The 23,849-nt window shown below is 42.8% G+C and overlaps 23 non-coding genes across 23 annotated transcripts; all 23 read left to right on the top strand.

The window, feature by feature from the left end:
• Window positions 1-902: 902 nt before the first annotated feature.
• TRNAL-UAG (transfer RNA leucine (anticodon UAG)) lies at window positions 903-985 on the top strand. Its single transcript has one exon. It is a non-coding gene; the product is annotated as a tRNA-Leu (tRNA).
• Window positions 986-1,617: 632 nt separating this feature from the next.
• TRNAL-CAG (transfer RNA leucine (anticodon CAG)) lies at window positions 1,618-1,700 on the top strand. Its single transcript has one exon. It is a non-coding gene; the product is annotated as a tRNA-Leu (tRNA).
• Window positions 1,701-2,998: 1,298 nt separating this feature from the next.
• On the top strand, window positions 2,999-3,081 carry TRNAL-UAG (transfer RNA leucine (anticodon UAG)). Its single transcript has one exon. It is a non-coding gene; the product is annotated as a tRNA-Leu (tRNA).
• Window positions 3,082-3,713: 632 nt separating this feature from the next.
• On the top strand, window positions 3,714-3,796 carry TRNAL-CAG (transfer RNA leucine (anticodon CAG)). The gene has a single exon. It is a non-coding gene; the product is annotated as a tRNA-Leu (tRNA).
• Window positions 3,797-3,986: 190 nt separating this feature from the next.
• TRNAL-AAG (transfer RNA leucine (anticodon AAG)) lies at window positions 3,987-4,069 on the top strand. Its single transcript has one exon. It is a non-coding gene; the product is annotated as a tRNA-Leu (tRNA).
• A 2,013-nt stretch (window positions 4,070-6,082) lies between these two features.
• Window positions 6,083-6,165, top strand: TRNAL-AAG (transfer RNA leucine (anticodon AAG)). Its single transcript has one exon. It is a non-coding gene; the product is annotated as a tRNA-Leu (tRNA).
• Window positions 6,166-7,191: 1,026 nt separating this feature from the next.
• TRNAL-UAG (transfer RNA leucine (anticodon UAG)) lies at window positions 7,192-7,274 on the top strand. The gene has a single exon. It is a non-coding gene; the product is annotated as a tRNA-Leu (tRNA).
• A 632-nt stretch (window positions 7,275-7,906) lies between these two features.
• Window positions 7,907-7,989, top strand: TRNAL-CAG (transfer RNA leucine (anticodon CAG)). The gene has a single exon. It is a non-coding gene; the product is annotated as a tRNA-Leu (tRNA).
• A 189-nt stretch (window positions 7,990-8,178) lies between these two features.
• Window positions 8,179-8,261, top strand: TRNAL-AAG (transfer RNA leucine (anticodon AAG)). Its single transcript has one exon. It is a non-coding gene; the product is annotated as a tRNA-Leu (tRNA).
• Window positions 8,262-9,287: 1,026 nt separating this feature from the next.
• On the top strand, window positions 9,288-9,370 carry TRNAL-UAG (transfer RNA leucine (anticodon UAG)). The gene has a single exon. It is a non-coding gene; the product is annotated as a tRNA-Leu (tRNA).
• Window positions 9,371-10,279: 909 nt separating this feature from the next.
• Window positions 10,280-10,362, top strand: TRNAL-AAG (transfer RNA leucine (anticodon AAG)). The gene has a single exon. It is a non-coding gene; the product is annotated as a tRNA-Leu (tRNA).
• Window positions 10,363-12,375: 2,013 nt separating this feature from the next.
• TRNAR-ACG (transfer RNA arginine (anticodon ACG)) lies at window positions 12,376-12,458 on the top strand. Its single transcript has one exon. It is a non-coding gene; the product is annotated as a tRNA-Arg (tRNA).
• Window positions 12,459-13,484: 1,026 nt separating this feature from the next.
• Window positions 13,485-13,567, top strand: TRNAL-UAG (transfer RNA leucine (anticodon UAG)). Its single transcript has one exon. It is a non-coding gene; the product is annotated as a tRNA-Leu (tRNA).
• Window positions 13,568-14,199: 632 nt separating this feature from the next.
• TRNAL-CAG (transfer RNA leucine (anticodon CAG)) lies at window positions 14,200-14,282 on the top strand. Its single transcript has one exon. It is a non-coding gene; the product is annotated as a tRNA-Leu (tRNA).
• A 189-nt stretch (window positions 14,283-14,471) lies between these two features.
• TRNAL-AAG (transfer RNA leucine (anticodon AAG)) lies at window positions 14,472-14,554 on the top strand. Its single transcript has one exon. It is a non-coding gene; the product is annotated as a tRNA-Leu (tRNA).
• A 1,026-nt stretch (window positions 14,555-15,580) lies between these two features.
• On the top strand, window positions 15,581-15,663 carry TRNAL-UAG (transfer RNA leucine (anticodon UAG)). The gene has a single exon. It is a non-coding gene; the product is annotated as a tRNA-Leu (tRNA).
• Window positions 15,664-16,295: 632 nt separating this feature from the next.
• On the top strand, window positions 16,296-16,378 carry TRNAL-CAG (transfer RNA leucine (anticodon CAG)). The gene has a single exon. It is a non-coding gene; the product is annotated as a tRNA-Leu (tRNA).
• Window positions 16,379-16,568: 190 nt separating this feature from the next.
• TRNAL-AAG (transfer RNA leucine (anticodon AAG)) lies at window positions 16,569-16,651 on the top strand. Its single transcript has one exon. It is a non-coding gene; the product is annotated as a tRNA-Leu (tRNA).
• A 1,728-nt stretch (window positions 16,652-18,379) lies between these two features.
• On the top strand, window positions 18,380-18,462 carry TRNAL-CAG (transfer RNA leucine (anticodon CAG)). The gene has a single exon. It is a non-coding gene; the product is annotated as a tRNA-Leu (tRNA).
• A 189-nt stretch (window positions 18,463-18,651) lies between these two features.
• TRNAL-AAG (transfer RNA leucine (anticodon AAG)) lies at window positions 18,652-18,734 on the top strand. Its single transcript has one exon. It is a non-coding gene; the product is annotated as a tRNA-Leu (tRNA).
• A 1,026-nt stretch (window positions 18,735-19,760) lies between these two features.
• TRNAL-UAG (transfer RNA leucine (anticodon UAG)) lies at window positions 19,761-19,843 on the top strand. The gene has a single exon. It is a non-coding gene; the product is annotated as a tRNA-Leu (tRNA).
• Window positions 19,844-20,475: 632 nt separating this feature from the next.
• On the top strand, window positions 20,476-20,558 carry TRNAL-CAG (transfer RNA leucine (anticodon CAG)). Its single transcript has one exon. It is a non-coding gene; the product is annotated as a tRNA-Leu (tRNA).
• A 2,013-nt stretch (window positions 20,559-22,571) lies between these two features.
• On the top strand, window positions 22,572-22,654 carry TRNAL-CAG (transfer RNA leucine (anticodon CAG)). The gene has a single exon. It is a non-coding gene; the product is annotated as a tRNA-Leu (tRNA).
• The last annotated feature ends 1,195 nt before the right edge of the window (window positions 22,655-23,849 follow it).

The raw sequence follows: 23,849 nt of genomic DNA on the forward strand, positions 1-23,849 counted from the left end.
CTTCAAGCTCATATAATATTCTTCTAGCACTAGTGGTGTTTTATGTGTTTTTTGGGGGGTGCCTAAAAAATCCCTTTTATTGAAGAAATGGCTTACATTCAGTCTTGTGATATTTTTGGTTTCCAATAAGTAGATTTTTAATTTTATGTAACCTCATTTTCTAATGATCCATTCAAGAGATGTTTCCACTATGAAATGAAGAGCAAGGGGAAAGAGCACAAATGATAGAGCCAGTGAGTGAGATGGGGTGTTGAGGAAGGAGAGAATGAAACAAAGACAGAGTGAGTGAACGGCAGGTAGGCATAGAAGAGGAGACTAGAAGGGAAGGTGACTTGCTTTTCCCTGCTCTTGACCTCCCACCCATCTCAAACCAATCACAAACATACCTTCTATTCAACGTTGGTATGCAGAACTTCACTCCTCAGCCAGTGAGGGTGAGTCCCAAGCCAGGGGCTAGAGAGCAAAAGAATGGATGTGCTCAGACGTTCCTTGCTAGGGACAGTTGATCTGAAACAAGGCCTGCTCTCTTGTTTCCAGCAAGGAACTAGAAATTCTGCATGAATCTGCAAGGCACATTGACAGCATAAATTTGCATAAACTGCCCCACCTTCTGCCTTCCTACTTCCTGAGCAGTAGTTGTTTGTGTATAAAGAGAGAGGTCGCAGGCAAGATAATTTTGTGAGTAGGATACAGAACCCTAAATAGCTGGTGAGAGGTATAAGTTATTCTAAAAGCATAAAAACAGTACACCTGTGAAATGAAATGCTTTCATATGTGATCTTCTGTGTTTATTGTCCTGTGCAAAAAGTTGCACCTTGTGTTTGAAGGTTGAAATTATTTCAAGCTTGCATGGACGCAGAAATTTCTGAGTGACTTTTATACATTTCTTAGGACTCTCCACTGTCAGGATGGCCGAGTGGTCTAAGGTGCTGTGTTTAGTTCGCAGTCTCCTCTGGAGGCGTGGGTTCGAATCCCACTTCTGACATGACTTTTGGAGATATAATCTTCTTCATCAGGATAACATCTGATGGAAGTTGCATCTCTTCGTCTTCACCTGGGACGTTATTCCGTCCTCGTCTAGTCAAGAGAGCTTGGGTTTCTCATATATTTCTGTTGTACAAAGTCTTGCTGATAAAGTGCAATCCTTACCAAATGAGCTTAGGACCCATGTAAGAGCTCATCTAGAAGAGTCATGCTCTTGTATTCCCTGGCCAGACAGGCCATGCAAATTTGGAAGAATGCCAAGCACCTGGTAGACAGCTGTACTCCAGCACACTTACATCAATGTCCTCAGGGATGTGATCAGGGGCTGCTTAGATTTGCGTATTCCACCCTATGTTGTGACATTGAGCTCCCTTGTTGAATTTGCTTTAGTCAGCCAAGATGTGGCTGTTGACGCAATTTCAAAGCAGCTTTGGGCCGTTCAAGTGGCTGGTGAATAGCACTTTCTCTTTGTACGCTTTAAAGGTCTAAAGAGTTCTTCATAGGTACTGCTCTGTATGGATTGTTCAAAGATCTGTTGGAAATGCTTATAATGGGATAAATAAATTGAGGGCATGCCTTTTCGGTACCAAACTTGCATGGCTTTCTGGCTTGTGGAAGGTGCTGCAAATGCAAGTCAGGATGGCCGAGTGGACTAAGGCGCTGCGTTCAGGTCGCAGTCTCTTCTGGAGGCGTGGGTTCAAATCCCACTTCTGACAAACCTGTGTTTAATCTTCTTTTTTCTTGAGGGAGAAAATCAGATCATTTCCCTCACATGGGCTTATATGGTTGTCTTTTTGGAAAAGTGCAGTGAGTTTTTTTCTTGCTATAGCCACTCATGGCCTAAGATGTGTGTTTTTTTTGTTCACACTATCTTTCTCACTATGTAGATGAACAAGCATCTTGTGGTCAGGATGGCCGAGTGGTCTAAGGCACTGCATTAAGACCGCAGTCTCTCCTGGAGACGTGGGTTTGAATCCCACTTCTGACAAAACTTTAAGTCCATTTTGTCTCTGCGTTCCTTCAGAATCTCAGCTAAAAATTGGCAGTGCATATAATATCTGAATAAGTACCAAACTTCAGTTTCAACTGCAAATGAATTTGCCCAATTCTGTCTTCAAGCTCGTATAATATTCTTCTAGCACTAGTGGTGTTTTATGTGTTTTTTGGGGGGTGCCTAAAAAATCCCTTTTATTGAAGAAATGGCTTACATTCAGTCTTGTGATATTTTTGGTTTCCAATAAGTAGATTTTTAATTTTATGTAACCTCATTTTCTAATGATCCATTCAAGAGATGTTTCCACTATGAAATGAAGAGCAAGGGGAAAGAGCACAAATGATAGAGCCAGTGAGTGAGATGGGGTGTTGAGGAAGGAGAGAATGAAACAAAGACAGAGTGAGTGAACGGCAGGTAGGCATAGAAGAGGAGACTAGAAGGGAAGGTGACTTGCTTTCCCCAGCTCTTGACCTCCCACCCATCTCAAACCAATCACAAACATACCTTCTATTCAACGTTGGTATGCAGAACTTCACTCCTCAGCCAGTGAGGGTGAGTCCCAAGCCAGGGGCTAGAGAGCAAAAGAATGGATGTGCTCAGACGTTCCTTGCTAGGGACAGTTGATCTGAAACAAGGCCTGCTCTCTTGTTTCCAGCAAGGAACTAGAAATTCTGCATGAATCTGCAAGGCACATTGACAGCATAAATTTGCATAAACTGCCCCACCTTCTGCCTTCCTACTTCCTGAGCAGTAGTTGTTTGTGTATAAAGAGAGAGGTCGCAGGCAAGGTAATTTTGTGAGTAGGATACAGAACCCTAAATAGCTGGTGAGAGGTATAAGTTATTCTAAAAGCATAAAAACAGTACACCTGTGAAATGAAATGCTTTCATATGTGATCTTCTGTGTTTATTGTCCTGTGCAAAAAGTTGCACCTTGTGTTTGAAGGTTGAAATTATTTCAAGCTTGCATGGACGCAGAAATTTCTGAGTGACTTTTATACATTTGTTAGGACTCTCCACTGTCAGGATGGCCGAGTGGTCTAAGGCGCTGTGTTTAGTCTGCAGTCTGCTCTGGAGGCGTGGGTTCGAATCCCACTTCTGACATGACTTTTGGAGATATAATCTTCTTCATCAGGATAACATCTGATGGAAATTGCATCTGTTCGTCTTCACCTGGGACGTTATTCCGTCCTCGTCTAGTCAACAGAGCTTGGGTTTCTCATATATTTCTGTTGTACAAAGTCTTGCTGATAAAGTGCAATCCTTACCAAATGAGCTTAGGACCCATGTAAGAGCTCATCTAGAAGAGTCATGCTCTTGTATTCCCTGGCCAGACAGGCCATGCAAATTTGGAAGAATGCCAAGCACCTGGTAGACAGCTGTACTCCAGCACACTTACAGCAATGTCCTCAGGGCTGTGATCAGGGGCTGCTTAGATTTGCGTATTCCACCCTATGTTGTGACATTGAGCTCCCTTGTTGAATTTGCTTTAGTCAGCCAAGATGTGGCTGTTGACTCAATTTCAAAGCAGCTTTGGGCCGTTCAAAAGGCTGATGAATAGCACTTTCTCTTTGTACGCTTTAAAGGTCTAAAGAGTTCTTCATAGGTACTGCTCTGTATGGATTGTTCAAAGATCTGTTGGAAATGCTTATAATGGGATAAATAAATTGAGGGCATGCCTTTTCGGTACCAAACTTGCATGGCTGTCTGGCTTGTGGAAGCTGCTGCAAATGCAAGTCAGGATGGCTGAGTGGTCTAAGGCGCTGCGTTCAGGTTGCAGTCTCTTCTGGAGGCGTGGGTTCAAATCCCACTTCTGACAAACCTGTGTTTAATCTTCTTTTTTCTTGAGGGAGAAAATCAGATCATTTCCCTCACATGGGCTTATATGGTTGTCTTTTTGGAAAAGTGCAGTGAGTTTTTTTCTTGCTATAGCCACTTATGGCCTAAGATGTGTGTTTTTTTTTGTTCACACTATCTTTCTCACTATGTAGATGGACAAGCAACATGTGGTCAGGATGGCCGAGTGGTCTAAGGCGCTGCGTTAAGGTCGCAGTCTCTCCTGGAGGCGTGGGTTCAAATCCCACTTCTGACAAAACTTTAAGTCCATTTTGTCACTGCGTTCCTTCAGAATCTCAGCTAAAAATTGGCAGTGCATATAATATCTGAATAAGTACCAAACTTCAGTTTCAACTGCAAATGAATTTGCCCAATTCTGACTTCAAGCTCGTATAATATTCTTCTAGCACTAGTGGTGTTTTATGTGTTTTTTGGGGGGTGCCTAAAAAATCCCTTTTATTGAAGAAATGGCTTACATTCAGTCTTGTGATATTTTTGGTTTCCAATAAGTAGATTTTTAATTTTATGTAACCTCATTTTCTAATGATCCATTCAAGAGATGTTTCCACTATGAAATGAAGAGCAAGGGGAAAGAGCACAAATGATAGAGCGAGTGAGTGAGATGGGGTGTTGAGGAAGGAAAGAATGAAACAAAGACAGAGTGAGTGAACGGCAGGTAGGCATAGAAGAGGAGACTAGAAGTGAAAGTGACTTGCTTTTCCCTGCCCTTGACCTCCCACCCATCTCAAACCAATCACAAACATACCTTCTATGCAACGTTGGTATGCAGAACTTCACTCCTCAGCCAGTGAGGGTGAGTCCCAAGCCAGGGGCTAGAGAGCAAAAGAATGGATGTGCTCAGACGTTCCTTGCTAGGGACAGTTGATCTGAAACAAGGCCTGCTCTCTTGTTTCCAGCAAGGATCTAGAAATTCTGCATGAATCTGCAAGGCACATTGACAGCATAAATTTGCATAAACTGCCCCACCTTCTGCCTTCCTACTTCCTGAGCAGTAGTTGTTTGTGTATAAAGAGAGAGGTCGCAGGCAAGATAATTTTGTGAGTAGGATACAGAACCCTAAATAGCTGGTGAGAGGTATAAGTTATTCTAAAAGCATAAAAACAGTACACCTGTGAAATGAAATGCTTTCATATGTGATCTTCTGTGTTTATTGTCCTGTGCAAAAAGTTGCACCTTGTGTTTGAAGGTTGAAATTATTTCAAGCTTGCATGGACGCAGAAATTTCTGAGTGACTTTTATACATTTCTTAGGACTCTTCACTGGCAGGATGGCCGAGTGGTCTAAGGCGCTGTGTTTAGGCTGCAGTCTCCTCTGGAGACGTGGGTTCGAATCCCACTTCTGAAATGACTTTTGGAGATATAATCTTCTTCATCAGGATAACATCTGATGGAAGTTGCATCTGTTCGTCTTCACCTGGGACGTTATTCCGTCCTCGTCTAGTCAAGAGAGCTTGGGTTTCTCATATATTTCTGTTGTACAAAGTCTTGCTGATAAAGTGCAATCCTTACCAAATGAGCTTAGGACCCATGTAAGAGCTCATCTAGAAGAGTCATGCTCTTGTATTCCCTGGCCAGACAGGCCATGCAAATTTGGAAGAATGCCAAGCACCTGGTAGACAGCTGTACTCCAGCACACTTACAGCAATGTCCTCAGGGCTGTGATCAGGGGCTGCTTAGATTTGCGTATTCCACCCTATGTTGTGACATTGAGCTCCCTTGTTGAATTTGCTTTAGTCAGCCAAGATGTGGCTGTTGACTCAATTTCAAAGCAGCTTTGGGCCGTTCAAGTGGCTGGTGAATAGCACTTTCTCTTTGTACGCTTTAAAGGTCTAAAGAGTTCTTCATAGGTACTGCTCTGTATGGATTGTTCAAAGATCTGTTGGAAATGCTTATAATGGGATAAATAAATTGAGGGCATGCCTTTGCGGTACCAAACTTGCATGGCTGTCTGGCTTGTGGAAGGTGCTGCAAATGCAAGTCAGGATGGCTGAGTGGTCTAAGGCGCTGCATTCAGGTCGCAGTCTCTTCTGGAGGCGTGGGTTCAAATCCCACTTCTGACAAACCTGTGTTTAATCTTCTTTTTTCTTGAGGGAGAAAATCAGATCATTTCCCTCACATGGGCTTATATGGTTGTCTTTTTGGAAAAGTGCAGTGAGTTTTTTTCTTGCTATAGCCACTTATGGCCTAAGATGTGTGTTTTTTTTGTTCACACTATCTTTCTCACTATGTAGATGGACAAGCAACATGTGGTCAGGATGGCCGAGTGGTCTAAGGCGCTGCGTTAAGGCCGCAGCCTCTCCTGGAGGCGTGGATTCGAATCCCACTTCTGACAAAACTTTAAGTCCATTTTGTCTCTGCGTTCCTTCAGAATCTCAGCTAAAAATTGACAGTGCATATAATATCTGAATAAGTACCAAACTTCAGTTTCAACTGCAAATGAATTTGCCCAATTCTGTCTTCAAGCTCATATAATATTCTTCTAGCACTAGTGGTGTTTTATGTGTTTTTGGGGGGGTGCCTAAAAAATCCCTTTTATTGAAGAAATGGCTTACATTCAGTCTTGTGATATTTTTGGTTTCCAATAAGTAGATTTTTAATTTTTTGTAACCTCATTTTCTAATGATCCATTCAAGAGATGTTTCCACTATGAAATGAAGAGCAAGGGGAAAGAGCACAAATGATAGAGCCAGTGAGTGAGATGGGGTGTTGAGGAAGGAGAGAATGAAACAAAGACAGAGTGAGTGAACGGCAGGTAGGCATAGAAGAGGAGACTAGAAGGGAAGGTGACTTGCTTTTCCCTGCTCTTGACCTCCCACCCATCTCAAACCAATCACAAACATACCTTCTATTCAACGTTGGTATGCAGAACTTCACTCCTCAGCCAGTGAGGGTGAGTCCCAAGCCAGGGGCTAGAGAGCAAAAGAATGGATGTGCTCAGACGTTCCTTGCTAGGGACAGTTGATCTGAAACAAGGCCTGCTCTCTTGTTTCCAGCAAGGAACTAGAAATTCTGCATGAATCTGCAAGGCACATTGACAGCATAAATTTGCATAAACTGCCCCACCTTCTGCCTTCCTACTTCCTGAGCAGTAGTTGTTTGTGTATAAAGAGAGAGGTCGCAGGCAAGATAATTTTGTGAGTAGGATACAGAACCCTAAATAGCTGGTGAGAGGTATAAGTTATTCTAAAAGCATAAAAACAGTACACCTGTGAAATGAAATGCTTTCATATGTGATCTTCTGTGTTTATTGTCCTGTGCAAAAAGTTGCACCTTGTGTTTGAAGGTTGAAATTATTTCAAGCTTGCATGGACGCAGAAATTTCTGAGTGACTTTTATACATTTCTTAGGGCTCTCCACTGTCAGGATGGCCGAGTGGTCTAAGGTGCTGTGTTTAGTCCGCAGTCTCCTCTGGAGGCGTGGGTTCGAATCCCACTTCTGACATGACTTTTGGAGATATAATCTTCTTCATCAGGATAACATCTGATGGAAGTTGCATCTCTTCGTCTTCACCTGGGACGTTATTCCGTCCTCGTCTAGTCAAGAGAGCTTGGGTTTCTCATATATTTCTGTTGTACAAAGTCTTGCTGATAAAGTGCAATCCTTACCAAATGAGCTTAGGACCCATGTAAGAGCTCATCTAGAAGAGTCATGCTCTTGTATTCCCTGGCCAGACAGGCCATGCAAATTTGGAAGAATGCCAAGCACCTGGTAGACAGCTGTACTCCAGCACACTTACAGCAATGTCCTCAGGGCTGTGATCAGGGGCTGCTTAGATTTGCGTATTCCACCCTATGTTGTGACATTGAGCTCCCTTGTTGAATTTGCTTTAGTCAGCCAAGATGTGGCTGTTGACGCAATTTCAAAGCAGCTTTGGGCCGTTCAAGTGGCTGGTGAATAGCACTTTCTCTTTGTACGCTTTAAAGGTCTAAAGAGTTCTTCATAGGTACTGCTCTGTATGGATTGTTCAAAGATCTGTTGGAAATGCTTATAATGGGATAAATAAATTGAGGGCATGCCTTTTCGGTACCAAACTTGCATGGCTTTCTGGCTTGTGGAAGGTGCTGCAAATGCAAGTCAGGATGGCCGAGTGGTCTAAGGCGCTGCGTTCAGGTCGCAGTCTCTTCTGGAGGCGTGGGTTCAAATCCCACTTCTGACAAACCTGTGTTTAATCTTCTTTTTTCTTGAGGGAGAAAATCAGATCATTTTCCTCACATGGGCTTTTTTGGTTGTCTTTTTGGAAAAGTGCAGTGAGTTTCTTTCTTGCTATAGCCACTTATGGCCTAAGATGTGTGTTTTTTTTGTTCACACTATCTTTCTCACTATGTAGATGGACAAGCAACATGTGGTCAGGATGGCCGAGTGGTCTAAGGCGCTGCGTTAAGGCCGCAGTCTCTCCTGGAGGCGTGGGTTCGAATCCCACTTCTGACAAAACTTTAAGTCCATTTTGTCACTGCGTTCCTTCAGAATCTCAGCTAAAAATTGGCAGTGCATATAATATCTGAATAAGTACCAAACTTCAGTTTCAACTGCAAATGAATTTGCCCAATTCTGTCTTCAAGCTCGTATAATATTCTTCTAGCACTAGTGGTGTTTTATGTGTTTTTTGGGGGGTGCCTAAAAAATCCCTTTTATTGAAGAAATGGCTTACATTCAGTCTTGTGATATTTTTGGTTTCCAATAAGTAGATTTTTAATTTTATGTAACCTCATTTTCTAATGATCCATTCAAGAGATGTTTCCACTATGAAATGAAGAGCAATGGGAAAGATCACAAATGATAGAGCCAGTGAGTGAGATGGGGTGTTGAGGAAGGAGAGAATGAAACAAAGACAGAGTGAGTGAACGGCAGGTAGGCATAGAAGAGGAGACTAGAAGGGAAGGTGACTTGCTTTTCCCTGCTCTTGACCTCCCACCCATCTCAAACCAATCACAAACATACCTTCTATTCAACGTTGGTATGCAGAACTTCACTCCTCAGCCAGTGAGGGTGAGTCCCAAGCCAGGGGCTAGAGAGCAAAAGAATGGATGTGCTCAGACGTTCCTTGCTAGGGACAGTTGATCTGAAACAAGGCCTGCTCTCTTGTTTCCAGCAAGGAACTAGAAATTCTGCATGAATCTGCAAGGCACATTGACAGCATAAATTTGCATAAACTGCCCCACCTTCTGCCTTCCTACTTCCTGAGCAGTAGTTGTTTGTGTATAAAGAGAGAGGTCGCAGGCAAGGTAATTTTGTGAGTAGGATACAGAACCCTAAATAGCTGGTGAGAGGTATAAGTTATTCTAAAAGCATAAAAACAGTACACCTGTGAAATGAAATGCTTTCATATGTGATCTTCTGTGTTTATTGTCCTGTGCAAAAAGTTGCACCTTGTGTTTGAAGGTTGAAATTATTTCAAGCTTGCATGGACGCAGAAATTTCTGAGTGACTTTTATACATTTCTTAGGACTCTCCACTGTCAGGATGGCCGAGTGGTCTAAGGCGCTGTGTTTAGTCCGCAGTCTCCTCTGGAGGCGTGGGTTCGAATCCCACTTCTGACATGACTTTTGGAGATATAATCTTCTTCATCAGGATAACATCTGATGGAAGTTGCATCTCTTCGTCTTCACCTGGGACGTTATTCCGTCCTCGTCTAGTCAAGAGAGCTTGGGTTTCTCATATATTTCTGTTGTACAAAGTCTTGCTGATGAAGTGCAATCCTTACCAAATGAGCTTAGGACCCATGTAAGAGCTCATCTAGAAGAGTCATGCTCTTGTATTCCCTGGCCAGACAGGCCATGCAAATTTGGAAGAATGCCAAGCACCTGGTAGACAGCTGTACTCCAGCACACTTACAGCAATGTCCTCAGGGCTGTGATCAGGGGCTGCTTAGATTTGCGTATTCCACCCTATGTTGTGACATTGAGCTCCCTTGTTGAATTTGCTTTAGTCAGCCAAGATGTGGCTGTTGACTCCATTTCAAAGCAGCTTTGGGCCGTTCAAGTGGCTGGTGAATAGCACTTTCTCTTTGTACGCTTTAAAGGTCTAAAGAGTTCTTCATAGGTACTGCTCTGTATGGATTGTTCAAAGATCTGTTGGAAATGCTTATAATGGGATAAATAAATTGAGGGCATGCCTTTTCGGTACCAAACTTGCATGGCTGTCTGGCTTGTGGAAGCTGCTGCAAATGCAAGTCAGCATGGCCGAGTGGTCTAAGGCGCTGCGTTCAGGTTGCAGTCTCTTCTGGAGGCGTGGGTTCAAATCCCACTTCTGACAAACCTGTGTTTAATCTTCTTTTTTCTTGAGGGAGAAAATCAGATCATTTCCCTCACATGGGCTTATATGGTTGTATTTTTGGAAAAAAAAGTGCAGTGAGTTTTTTTCTTGCTATAGCCACTTATGGCCTAAGATGTGTGTTTTTTTTTGTTCACACTATCTTTCTCACTATGTAGATGGACAAGCAACATGTGGTCAGGATGGCCGAGTGGTCTAAGGCGCTGTGTTAAGGCCGCAGTCTCTCCTGGAGGCGTGGGTTCGAATCCCACTTCTGACAAAACTTTAAGTCCATTTTGTCACTGCGTTCCTTCAGAATCTCAGCTAAAAATTGGCAGTGCATATAATATCTGAATAAGTACCAAACTTCAGTTTCAACTGCAAATGAATTTGCCCAATTCTGTCTTCAAGCTCGTATAATATTCTTCTAGCACTAGTGGTGTTTTATGTGTTTTTTGGGGGGTGCCTAAAAAATCCCTTTTATTGAAGAAATGGCTTACATTCAGTCTTGTGATATTTTTGGTTTCCAATAAGTAGATTTTTAATTTTATGTAACCTCATTTTCTAATGATCCATTCAAGAGATGTTTCCACTATGAAATGAAGAGCAAGGGGAAAGAGCACAAATGATAGAGCCAGTGAGTGAGATGGGGTGTTGAGGAAGGAGAGAATGAAACAAAGACAGAGTGAGTGAACGGCAGGTAGGCATAGAAGAGGAGACTAGAAGTGAAGGTGACTTGCTTTTCCCTGCTCTTGACCTCCCACCCATCTCAAACCAATCACAAACATACCTTCTATGCAACGTTGGTATGCAGAACTTCACTCCTCAGCCAGTGAGGGTGAGTCCCAAGCCAGGGGCTAGAGAGCAAAAGAATGGATGTGCTCAGACGTTCCTTGCTAGGGACAGTTGATCTGAAACAAGGCCTGCTCTCTTGTTTCCAGCAAGGATCTAGAAATTCTGCATGAATCTGCAAGGCACATTGACAGCATAAATTTCCATAAACTGCCCCACCTTCTGCCTTCCTACTTCCTGAGCAATAGTTGTTTGTGTATAAAGAGAGAGGTCGCAGGCAAGATAATTTTGTGAGTAGGATACAGAACCCTAAATAGCTGGTGAGAGGTATAAGTTATTCTAAAAGCATAAAAACAGTACACCTGTGAAATGAAATGCTTTCATATGTGATCTTCTGTGTTTATTGTCCTGTGCAAAAAGTTGCACCTTGTGTTTGAAGGTTGAAATTATTTCAAGCTTGCATGGACGCAGAACTTTCTAAGTGACTTTTATACATTTCTTAGGACTCTTCACTGTCAGGATGGCCGAGTGGTCTAAGGCGCTGTGTTTAGGCTGCAGTCTCCTCTGGAGGCGTGGGTTCGGATCCCACTTCTGAAATGACTTTTGGAGATATAATCTTCTTCATCAGGATAACATCTGATGGAAGTTGCATCTCTTCGTCTTCACCTGGGACGTTATTCCGTCCTCGTCTAGTCAAGAGAGCTTGGGTTTCTCATATATTTCTGTTGTACAAAGTCTTGCTGATAAAGTGCAATCCTTACCAAATGAGCTTAGGACCCATGTAAGAGCTCATCTAGAAGAGTCATGCTCTTGTATTACCTGGCCAGACAGGCCATGCAAATTTGGAAGAATGCCAAGCACCTGGTAGACAGCTGTACTCCAGCACACTTACAGCAATGTCCTCAGGGCTGTGATCAGGGGCTGCTTAGATTTGTGTATTCCACCCTATGTTGTGACATTGAGCTCCCTTGTTGAATTTGCTTTAGTCAGCCAAGATGTGGCTGTTGACTCAATTTCAAAGCAGCTTTGGGCCGTTCAAGTGGCTGGTGAATAGCACTTTCTCTTTGTACTCATTAAAGGTCTAAAGAGTTCTTCATAGGTACTGCTCTGTATGGATTGTTCAAAGATCTGTTGGAAATGCTTATAATGGGATAAATAAATTGAGGGCATGCCTTTTCGGTACCAAACTTGCATGGAGGTCTGGCTTGTGGAAGGTACTGAAAATGCAAGTCAGGATGGCCGAGTGGTCTAAGGCGCTGCGTTCAGGTCGCAGTCTCTTCTGGAGGCGTGGGTTCAAATACCACTTCTGACAAACCTGTGTTTAATCTTCTTTTTTCTTGAGGGAGAAAAACAGATCATTTTCCTCACATGGGCTTATATGGTTGTCTTTTTGGAAAAGTGCAGTGAGTTTTTTTCTTGCTATAGCCACTTATGGCCTAAGATGTGTGTTTTTTTTGTTCACACTATCTTTCTCACTATGTAGACGGACAAGCAACATGTGGTCAGGATGGCCGAGTGGTCTAAGGCGATGCGTTACGGCCGCAGTCTCTCCTGGAGGCGTGGGTTCGAATCCCACTTCTGACAAAACTTTAAGTCCATTTTGTCTCTGCGTTCCTTCAGAATCTCAGCTAAAAATTGACAGTGCATATAATATCTGAATAAGTACCAAACTTCAGTTTCAACTGCAAATGAATTTGCCCAATTCTGTCTTCAAGCTCGTATAATATTCTTCTAGCACTAGTGGTGTTTTATGTGTTTTTTGGGGGGTGCCTAAAAAATCCCTTTTATTGAAGAAATGGCTTACATTCAGTCTTGTGATATTTTTGGTTTTCAATAAGTAGATTTTTAATTTTATGTAACCTCATTTTCTAATGATCCATTCAAGAGATGTTTCCACTATGAAATGAAGAGCAAGGGGAAAGAGCACAAATGATAGAGCCAGTGAGTGAGATGGGGTGTTGAGGAAGGAGAGAATGAAACAAAGACAGAGTGAGTGAACGGCAGGTAGGCATAGAAGAGGAGACTAGAAGTGAAGGTGACTTGCTTTTCCCTGCTCTTGACCTCCCACCCATCTCAAACCAATCACAAACATACCTTCTATGCAACGTTGGTATGCAGAACTTCACTCCTCAGACAGTGAGGGTGAGTCCCAAGCCAGGGGCTAGAGAGCAAAAGAATGGATGTGCTCAGACGTTCCTTGCTAGGGACAGTTGATCTGAAACAAGGCCTGCTCTCTTGTTTCCAGCAAGGAACTAGAAATTCTGCATGAATCTGCAAGGCACATTGACAGCATAAATTTGCATAAACTGCCCCACCTTCTGCCTTCCTACTTCCTGAGCAGTAGTTGTTTGTGTATAAAGAGAGAGGTCGCAGGCAAGGTAATTTTGTGAGTAGGATACAGAACCCTAAATAGCTGGTGAGAGGTATAAGTTATTCTAAAAGCATAAAAACAGTACACCTGTGAAATGAAATGCTTTCATATGTGATCTTCTGTGTTTATTGTCCTGTGCAAAAAGTTGCACCTTGTGTTTGAAGGTTGAAATTATTTCAAGCTTGCATGGACGCAGAAATTTCTAAGTGACTTTTATACATTTCTTAGGACTCTTCACTGTCAGGATGGCCGAGTGGTCTAAGGCGCTGTGTTTAGGCTGCAGTCTCCTCTGGAGGCGTGGGTTCGAATCCCACTTCTGAAATGACTTTTGGAGATATAATCTTCTTCATCAGGATAACATCTGATGGAAGTTGCATCTCTTCGTCTTCACCTGGGACGTTATTCCGTCCTCGTCTAGTCAAGAGAGCTTGGGTTTCTCATATATTTCTGTTGTACAAAGTCTTGCTGATAAAGTGCAATCCTTACCAAATGAGCTTAGGACCCATGTAAGAGCTCATCTAGAAGAGTCATGCTCTTGTATTCCCTGGCCAGACAGGCCATGCAAATTTGGAAGAATGCCAAGCACCTGGTAGACAGCTGTACTCCAGCACACTTACAGCAATGTCCTCAGGGCTGTGATCAGGGGCTGCTTAGATTTGCGTATTCCACCCTATGTTGTGACATTGAGCTCCCTTGTTGAATTTGCTTTAGTCAGCCAAGATGTGGCTGTTGACGCAATTTCAAAGCAGCTTTGGGCCGTTCAAGTGGCTGGTGAATAGCACTTTCTCTTTGTACGCTTTAAAGGTCTAAAGAGTTCTTCATAGGTACTGCTCTGTATGGATTGTTCAAAGATCTGTTGGAAATGCTTATAATGGGATAAATAAATTGAGGGCATGCCTTTTCGGTACCAAACTTGCATGGCTTTCTGGCTTGTGGAAGGTGCTGCAAATGCAAGTCAGGATGGCCGAGTGGTCTAAGGCGCTGCGTTCAGGTCGCAGTCTCTTCTGGAGGCGTGGGTTCAAATCCCACTTCTGACAACCCTGTGTTTAATCTTCTTTTTTCTTGAGGGAGAAAATCAGATCATTTTCCTCACATGGGCTTATTTGGTTGTCTTTTTGGAAAAGTGCAGTGAGTTTCTTTCTTGCTATAGCCACTTATGGCCTAAGATGTGTGTTTTTTTTGTTCACACTATCTTTCTCACTATGTAGATGGACAAGCAACATGTGGTCAGGATGGCCGAGTGGTCTAAGGCGCTGCGTTAAGGCCACAGTCTCTCCTGGAGGCGTGGGTTCGAATCCCACTTCTGACAAAACTTTAAGTCCATTTTGTCACTGCGTTCCTTCAGAATCTCAGCTAAAAATTGGCAGTGCATATAATATCTGAATAAGTACCAAACTTCAGTTTCAACTGCAAATGAATTTGCCCAATTCTGTCTTCAAGCTCGTATAATATTCTTCTAGCACTAGTGGTGTTTTATGTGTTTTTTGGGGGGTGCCTAAAAAATCCCTTTTATTGAAGAAATGGCTTACATTCAGTCTTGTGATATTTTTGGTTTCCAATAAGTAGATTTTTAATTTTATGTAACCTCATTTTCTAATGATCCATTCAAGAGATGTTTCCACTATGAAATGAAGAGCAAGGGGAAAGAGCACAAATGATAGAGCCAGTGAGTGAGATGGGGTGTTGAGGAAGGAGAGAATGAAACGAAGACAGAGTGAGTGAACGGCAGGTAGGCATAGAAGAGGAGACTAGAAGGGAAGGTGACTTGCTTTTCCCTGCTCTTGACCTCCCACCCATCTCAAACCAATCACAAACATACCTTCTATTCAACGTTGGTATGCAGAACTTCACTCCTCAGCCAGTGAGGGTGAGTCCCAAGCCAGGGGCTAGAGAGCAAAAGAATGGATGTGCTCAGACGTTCCTTGCTAGGGACAGTTGATCTGAAACAAGGCCTGCTCTCTTGTTTCCAGCAAGGAACTAGAAATTCTGCATGAATCTGCAAGGCACATTGACAGCATAAATTTGCATAAACTGCCCCACCTTCTGCCTTCCTACTTCCTGAGCAGTAGTTGTTTGTGTATAAAGAGAGAGGTCGCAGGCAAGGTAATTTTGTGAGTAGGATACAGAACCCTAAATAGCTGGTGAGAGGTATAAGTTATTCTAAAAGCATAAAAACAGTACACCTGTGAAATGAAATGCTTTCATATGTGATCTTCTGTGTTTATTGTCCTGTGCAAAAAGTTGCACCTTGTGTTTGAAGGTTGAAATTATTTCAAGCTTGCATGGACGCAGAAATTTCTGAGTGACTTTTATACATTTCTTAGGACTCTCCACTGTTAGGATGGCCGAGTGGTCTAAGGCGCTGTGTTTAGTCCGCAGTCTCCTCTGGAGGAGTGGGTTCGAATCCCACTTCTGACATGACTTTTGGAGATATAATCTTCTTCATCAGGATAACATCTGATGGAAGTTGCATCTCTTCGTCTTCACCTGGGACGTTATTCCGTCCTCGTCTAGTCAAGAGAGCTTGGGTTTCTCATATATTTCTGTTGTACAAAGTCTTGCTGATAAAGTGCAATCCTTACCAAATGAGCTTAGGACCCATGTAAGAGCTCATCTAGAAGAGTCATGCTCTTGTATTCCCTGGCCAGACAGGCCATGCAAATTTGGAAGAATGCCAAGCACCTGGTAGACAGCTGTACTCCAGCACACTTACAGCAATGTCCTCAGGGCTGTGATCAGGGGCTGCTTAGATTTGCGTATTTCACCCTATGTTGTGACATTGAGCTCCCTTGTTGAATTTGCTTTAGTCAGCCAAGATGTGGCTGTTGACTCAATTTCAAAGCAGCTTTGGGCCGTTCAAGTGGCTGGTGAATAGCACTTTCTCTTTGTACGCTTTAAAGGTCTAAAGAGTTCTTCATAGGTACTGCTCTGTATGGATTGTTCAAAGATCTGTTGGAAATGCTTATAATGGGATAAATAAATTGAGGGCATGCCTTTTCGGTACCAAACTTGCATGGCTGTCTGGCTTGTGGAAGCTGCTGCAAATGCAAGTCAGGATGGCCGAGTGGTCTAAGGCGCTGCATTCAGGTTGCAGTCTCTTCTGGAGGAGTGGGTTCAAATCCCACTTCTGACAAACCTGTGTTTAATCTTCTTTTTTCTTGAGGGAGAAAATCAGATCATTTCCCTCACATGGGCTTATATGGTTGTCTTTTTGGAAAAGTGCAGTGAGTTTTTTTCTTGCTATAGCCACTTATGGCCTAAGATGTGTGTTTTTTTTTGTTCACACTATCTTTCTCACTATGTAGATGGACAAGCAACATGTGGTCAGGATGGCTGAGTGGTCTAAGGCGCTGCGTTAAGGCCGCAGTCTCTCCTGGAGGTGTGGGTTCGAATCCCACTTCTGACAAAACTTTAAGTCCATTTTGTCACTGCGTTCCTTCAGAATCTCAGCTAAAAATTGGCAGTGCATATAATATCTGAATAAGTACCAAACTTCAGTTTCAACTGCAAATGAATTTGCCCAATTCTGTCTTCAAGCTCGTATAATATTCTTCTAGCACTAGTGGTGTTTTATGTGTTTTTTGGGGGGTGCCTAAAAAATCCCTTTTATTGAAGAAATGGCTTACATTCAGTCTTGTGATATTTTTGGTTTCCAATAAGTAGATTTTTAATTTTATGTAACCTCATTTTCTAATGATCCATTCAAGAGATGTTTCCACTATGAAATGAAGAGCAAGGGGAAAGAGCACAAATGATAGAGCCAGTGAGTGAGATGGGGTGTTGAGGAAGGAGAGAATGAAACAAAGACAGAGTGAGTGAACGGCAGGTAGGCATAGAAGAGGAGACTAGAAGTGAAGGTGACTTGCTTTTCCCTGCTCTTGACCTCCCACCCATCTCAAACCAATCACAAACATACCTTCTATGCAACGTTGGTATGCAGAACTTCACTCCTCAGCCAGTGAGGGTGAGTCCCAAGCCAGGGGCTAGAGAGCAAAAGAATGGATGTGCTCAGACGTTCCTTGCTAGGGACAGTTGATCTGAAACAAGGCCTGCTCTCTTGTTTCCAGCAAGGATCTAGAAATTCTGCATGAATCTGCAAGGCACATTGACAGCATAAATTTCCATAAACTGCCCCACCTTCTGCCTTCCTACTTCCTGAGCAATAGTTGTTTGTGTATAAAGAGAGAGGTCGCAGGCAAGATAATTTTGTGAGTAGGATACAGAACCCTAAATAGCTGGTGAGAGGTATAAGTTATTCTAAAAGCATAAAAACAGTACACCTGTGAAATGAAATGCTTTCATATGTGATCTTCTGTGTTTATTGTCCTGTGCAAAAAGTTGCACCTTGTGTTTGAAGGTTGAAATTATTTCAAGCTTGCATGGACGCAGAAATTTCTAAGTGATTTTATACATTTCTTAGGACTCTTCACTGTCAGGATGGCCGAGTGGTCTAAGGCGCTGTGTTTAGGCTGCAGTCTCCTCTGGAGGTGTGGGTTCGAATCCCACTTTTGGAGATATAATCTTCTTCATCAGGATAACATCTGATGGAAGTTGCATCTCTTCGTCTTCACCTGGGACGTTATTCCGTCCTCGTCTAGTCAAGAGAGCTTGGTTTTCTCATATATTTCTGTTTTACAAAGTCTTGCTGATAAAGTGCAATCCTTACCAAATGAGCTTAGGACCCATGTAAGAGCTCATCTAGAAGAGTCATGCTCTTGTATTCCCTGGCCAGACAGGCCATGCAAATTTGGAAGAATGCCAAGCACCTGGTAGACAGCTGTACTCCAGCACACTTACAGCAATGTCCTCAGGGCTGTGATCAGGGGCTGCTTAGATTTGTGTATTCCACCCTATGTTGTGACATTGAGCTCCCTTGTTGAATTTGCTTTAGTCAGCCAAGATGTGGCTGTTGACTCAATTTCAAAGCAGCTTTGGGCCGTTCAAGTGGCTGGTGAATAGCACTTTCTCTTTGTACTCATTAAAGGTCTAAAGAGTTCTTCATAGGTACTGCTCTGTATGGATTGTTCAAAGATCTGTTGGAAATGCTTATAATGGGATAAATAAATTGAGGGCATGCCTTTTCGGTACCAAACTTGCATGGCGGTCTGGCTTGTGGAAGGTACTGAAAATGCAAGTCAGGATGGCCGAGTGGTCTAAGGCGCTGCGTTCAGGTCGCAGTCTCTTCTGGAGGCGTGGGTTCAAATCCCACTTCTGACAAACCTGTGTTTAATCTTCTTTTTTCTTGAGGGAGAAAATCAGATCATTTTCCTCACATGGGCTTATATGGTTGTCTTTTTGGAAAAGTGCAGTGAGTTTTTTTCTTGCTATAGCCACTTATGGCCTAAGATGTGTGTTTTTTTTGTTCACACTATCTTTCTCACTATGTAGATGGACAAGCAACATGTGGTCAGGATGGCCGAGTGGTCTAAGGCGCTGCGTTAAGGCCGCAGTCTCTCCTGGAGGCATGGGTTCGAATCCCACTTCTGACAAAACTTTAAGTCCATTTTGTCTCTGCGTTCCTTCAGAATCTCAGCTAAAAATTGACAGTGCATATAATATCTGAATAAGTACCAAACTTCAGTTTCAACTGCAAATGAATTTGCCCAATTCTGTCTTCAAGCTCGTATAATATTCTTCTAGCACTAGTGGTGTTTTATGTGTTTTTTGGGGGGTGCCTAAAAAATCCCTTTTATTGAAGAAATGGCTTACATTCAGTCTTGTGATATTTTTGGTTTCCAAAAAGTAGATTTTTAATTTTATGTAACCTCATTTTCTAATGATCCATTCAAGAGATGTTTCCACTATGAAATGAAGAGCAAGGGGAAAGAGCACAAATGATAGAGCCAGTGAGTGAGATGGGGTGTTGAGGAAGGAGAGAATGAAACAAAGACAGAGTGAGTGAACGGCAGGTAGGCATAGAAGAGGAGACTAGAAGTGAAGGTGACTTGCTTTTCCCTGCTCTTGACCTCCCACCCATCTCAAACCAATCACAAACATACCTTCTATGCAACGTTGGTGTGCAGAACTTCACTCCTCAGCCAGTGAGGGTGAGTCCCAAGCCAGGGGCTAGAGAGCAAAAGAATGGATGTGCTCAGACGTTCCTTGCTAGGGACAGTTGATCTGAAACAAGGCCTGCTCTCTTGTTTCCAGCAAGGAACTAGAAATTCTGCATGAATCTGCAAGGCACATTGACAGCATAAATTTGCATAAACTGCCCCACCTTCTGCCTTCCTACTTCCTGAGCAGTAGTTGTTTGTGTATAAAGAGAGAGGTCGCAGGCAAGGTAATTTTGTGAGTAGGATACAGAACCCTAAATAGCTGGTGAGAGGTATAAGTTATTCTAAAAGCATAAAAACAGTACACCTGTGAAATGAAATGCTTTCATATGTGATCTTCTGTGTTTATTGTCCTGTGCAAAAAGTTGCACCTTGTGTTTGAAGGTTGAAATTATTTCAAGCTTGCATGGACGCAGAAATTTCTAAGTGACTTTTATACATTTCTTAGGACTCTTCACTGTCAGGATGGCCGAGTGGTCTAAGGCGCTGTGTTTAGGCTGCAGTCTCCTCTGGAGGCGTGGGTTCGAATCCCACTTCTGAAATGACTTTTGGAGATATAATCTTCTTCATCAGGATAACATCTGATGGAAGTTGCATCTGTTCGTCTTCACCTGGGACGTTATTCCGTCCTCGTCTAGTCAAGAGAGCTTGGGTTTCTCATATATTTCTGTTTTACAAAGTCTTGCTGATAAAGTGCAATCCTTACCAAATGAGCTTAGGACCCATGTAAGAGCTCATCTAGAAAAGTCATGCTCTTGTATTCCCTGGCCAGACAGGCCATGCAAATTTGGAAGAATACCAAGCACCTGGTAGACAGCTGTACTCCAGCACACTTACAGCAATGTCCTCAGGGCTGTGATCAGGGGCTGCTTAGATTTGTGTATTCCACCCTATGTTGTGACATTGAGCTCCCTTGTTGAATTTGCTTTAGTCAGCCAAGATGTGGCTGTTGACTCAATTTCAAAGCAGCTTTGGGCCGTTCAAGTGGCTGGTGAATAGCACTTTCTCTTTGTACTCATTAAAGGTCTAAAGAGTTCTTCATAGGTACTGCTCTGTATGGATTGTTCAAAGATCTGTTGGAAATGCTTATAATGGGATAAATAAATTGAGGGCATGCCTTTTCGGTACCAAACTTGCATGGCAGTCTGGCTTGTGGAAGGTACTGAAAAAGCAAGTCAGGATGGCCGAGTGGTCTAAGGCGCTGCGTTCAGGTCGCAGTCTCTTCAGGAGACGTGGGTTCAAATCCCACTTCTGACAAACCTGTGTTTAATCTTCTTTTTTCTTGAGGGAGAAAATCAGATCATTTCCCTCACATGGGCTTATATGGTTGTCTTTTTGGAAAAGGGCAGTGAGTTTTTTTCTTGCTATAGCCACTCATGGCCTAAGATGTGTGTTTTTTTTGTTCACACTATCTTTCTCACTATGTAGATGAACAAGCAACTTGTGGTCAGGATGGCCGAGTGGTATAAGGCACTGCATTAAGGCCACAGTCTCTCCTGGAGGCGTGGGTTCGAATCCCACTTCTGACAAAACTTTAAGTCCATTTTGTCTCTGCGTTCCTTCAGAATCTCAGCTAAAAATTGGCAGTGCATATAATATCTGAATAAGTACCAAACTTCAGTTTCAACTGCAAATGAATTTGCCCAATTCTGTCTTCAAGCTCGTATAATATTCTTCTAGCACTAGTGGTGTTTTATGTGTTTTTTGGGGGGTGCCTAAAAAATCCCTTTTATTGAAGAAATGGCTTACATTCAGTCTTGTGATATTTTTGGTTTCCAATAAGTAGATTTTTAATTTTATGTAACCTCATTTTCTAATGATCCATTCAAGAGATGTTTCCACTATGAAATGAAGAGCAAGGGGAAAGAGCACAAATGATAGAGCCAGTGAGTGAGATGGGGTGTTGAGGAAGGAGAGAATGAAACAAAGACAGAGTGAGTGAACGGCAGGTAGGCATAGAAGAGGAGACTAGAAGGGAAGGTGACTTGCTTTTCCCTGCTCTTGACCTCCCACCCATCTCAAACCAATCACAAACATACCTTCTATTCAACGTTGGTATGCAGAACTTCACTCCTCAGCCAGTGAGGGTGAGTCCCAAGCCAGGGGCTAGAGAGCAAAAGAATGGATGTGCTCAGACGTTCCTTGCTAGGGACAGTTGATCTGAAACAAGGCCTGCTCTCTTGTTTCCAGCAAGGAACTAGAAATTCTGCATGAATCTGCAAGGCACATTGACAGCATAAATTTGCATAAACTGCCCCACCTTCTGCCTTCCTACTTCCTGAGCAGTAGTTGTTTGTGTATAAAGAGAGAGGTCGCAGGCAAGGTAATTTTGTGAGTAGGATACAGAACCCTAAATAGCTGGTGAGAGATATAAGTTATTCTAAAAGCATAAAAACAGTACACCTGTGAAATGAAATGCTTTCATATGTGATCTTCTGTGTTTATTGTCCTGTGCAAAAAGTTGCACCTTGTGTTTGAAGGTTGAAATTATTTCAAGCTTGCATGGACGCAGAAATTTCTGAGTGACTTTTATACATTTCTTAGGACTCTCCACTGTCAGGATGGCCGAGTGGTCTAAAGCGCTGTGTATAGGCCGCAGTCTCCTCTGGAGGCGTGGTTTCGAATCCCGCTTCTGACATGACTTTTGGAGATATAATCTTCTTCATCAGGATAACATCTGATGGAAGTTGCATCTCTTTGTCTTCACCTGGGACGTTATTCCGTCCTCGTCTAGTCAAGAGAGCTTGGGTTTCTCATATATTTCTGTTGTACAAAGTCTTGCTGATAAAGTGCAATCCTTACCAAATGAGCTTAGGACCCATGTAAGAGCTCATCTAGAAGAGTCATGCTCTTGTATTCCCTGGCCAGACAGGCCATGCAAATTTGGAAGAATGCCAAGCACCTGGTAGACAGCTGTACTCCAGCACACTTACAGCAATGTCCTCAGGGCTGTGATCAGGGGCTGCTTAGATTTGCGTATTCCACCCTATGTTGTGACATTGAGCTCCCTTGTTGAATTTGCTTTAGTCAGCCAAGATGTGGCTGTTGACGCAATTTCAAAGCAGCTTTGGGCCGTTCAAGTGGCTGGTGAATAGCACTTTCTCTTTGTACGCTTTAAAGGTCTAAAGAGTTCTTCATAGGTACTGCTCTGTATGGATTGTTCAAAGATCTGTTGGAAATGCTTATAATGGGATAAATAAATTGAGGGCATGCCTTTTCGGTACCAAACTTGCATGGCTTTCTGGCTTGTGGAAGGTGCTGCAAATGCAAGTCAGGATGGCCGAGTGGTCTAAGGCGCTGCGTTCAGGTCGCAGTCTCTTCTGGAGGCGTGGGTTCAAATCCCACTTCTGACAAACCTGTGTTTAATCTTCTTTTTTCTTGAGGGAGAAAATCAGATCATTTCCCTCACATGGGCTTATATGGTTGTCTTTTTGGAAAAGTGCAGTGAGTTTTTTTCTTGCTATAGCCACTCATGGCCTAAGATGTGTGTTGTTTTTTGTTCACACTATCTTTCTCACTATGTAGATGAACAAGCATCTTGTGGTCAGGATGGCCGAGTGGTCTAAGGCACTGCATTAAGGCCGCAGTCTCTCCTGGAGGCGTGGGTTTGAATCCCACTTCTGACAAAACTTTAAGTCCATTTTGTCTCTGCGTTCCTTCAGAATCTCAGCTAAAAATTGGCAGTGCATATAATATCTGAATAAGTACCAAACTTCAGTTTCAACTGCAAATGAATTTGCCCAATTCTGTCTTCAAGCTCGTATAATATTCTTCTAGCACTAGTGGTGTTTTATGTGTTTTTTGGGGGGTGCCTAAAAAATCCCTTTTATTGAAGAAATGGCTTACATTCAGTCTTGTGATATTTTTGGTTTCCAATAAGTAGATTTTTAATTTTATGTAACCTCATTTTCTAATGATCCATTCAAGAGATGTTTCCACTATGAAATGAAGAGCAAGGGGAAAGAGCACAAATGATAGAGCCAGTGAGTGAGATGGGGTGTTGAGGAAGGAGAGAATGAAACAAAGACAGAGTGAGTGAACGGCAGGTAGGCATAGAAGAGGAGACTAGAAGGGAAGGTGACTTGCTTTCCCCAGCTCTTGACCTCCCACCCATCTCAAACCAATCACAAACATACCTTCTATTCAACGTTGGTATGCAGAACTTCACTCCTCAGCCAGTGAGGGTGAGTCCCAAGCCAGGGGCTAGAGAGCAAAAGAATGGATGTGCTCAGACGTTCCTTGCTAGGGACAGTTGATCTGAAACAAGGCCTGCTCTCTTGTTTCCAGCAAGGAACTAGAAATTCTGCATGAATCTGCAAGGCACATTGACAGCATAAATTTGCATAAACTGCCCCACCTTCTGCCTTCCTACTTCCTGAGCAGTAGTTGTTTGTGTATAAAGAGAGAGGTCGCAGGCAAGGTAATTTTGTGAGTAGGATACAGAACCCTAAATAGCTGGTGAGAGGTATAAGTTATTCTAAAAGCATAAAAACAGTACACCTGTGAAATGAAATGCTTTCATATGTGATCTTCTGTGTTTATTGTCCT

This window comes from Lissotriton helveticus, chromosome 8 (genome assembly GCF_964261635.1).
Source record: "Lissotriton helveticus chromosome 8, aLisHel1.1, whole genome shotgun sequence".
NCBI classification, from domain to species: domain Eukaryota; kingdom Metazoa; phylum Chordata; class Amphibia; order Caudata; family Salamandridae; genus Lissotriton; species Lissotriton helveticus.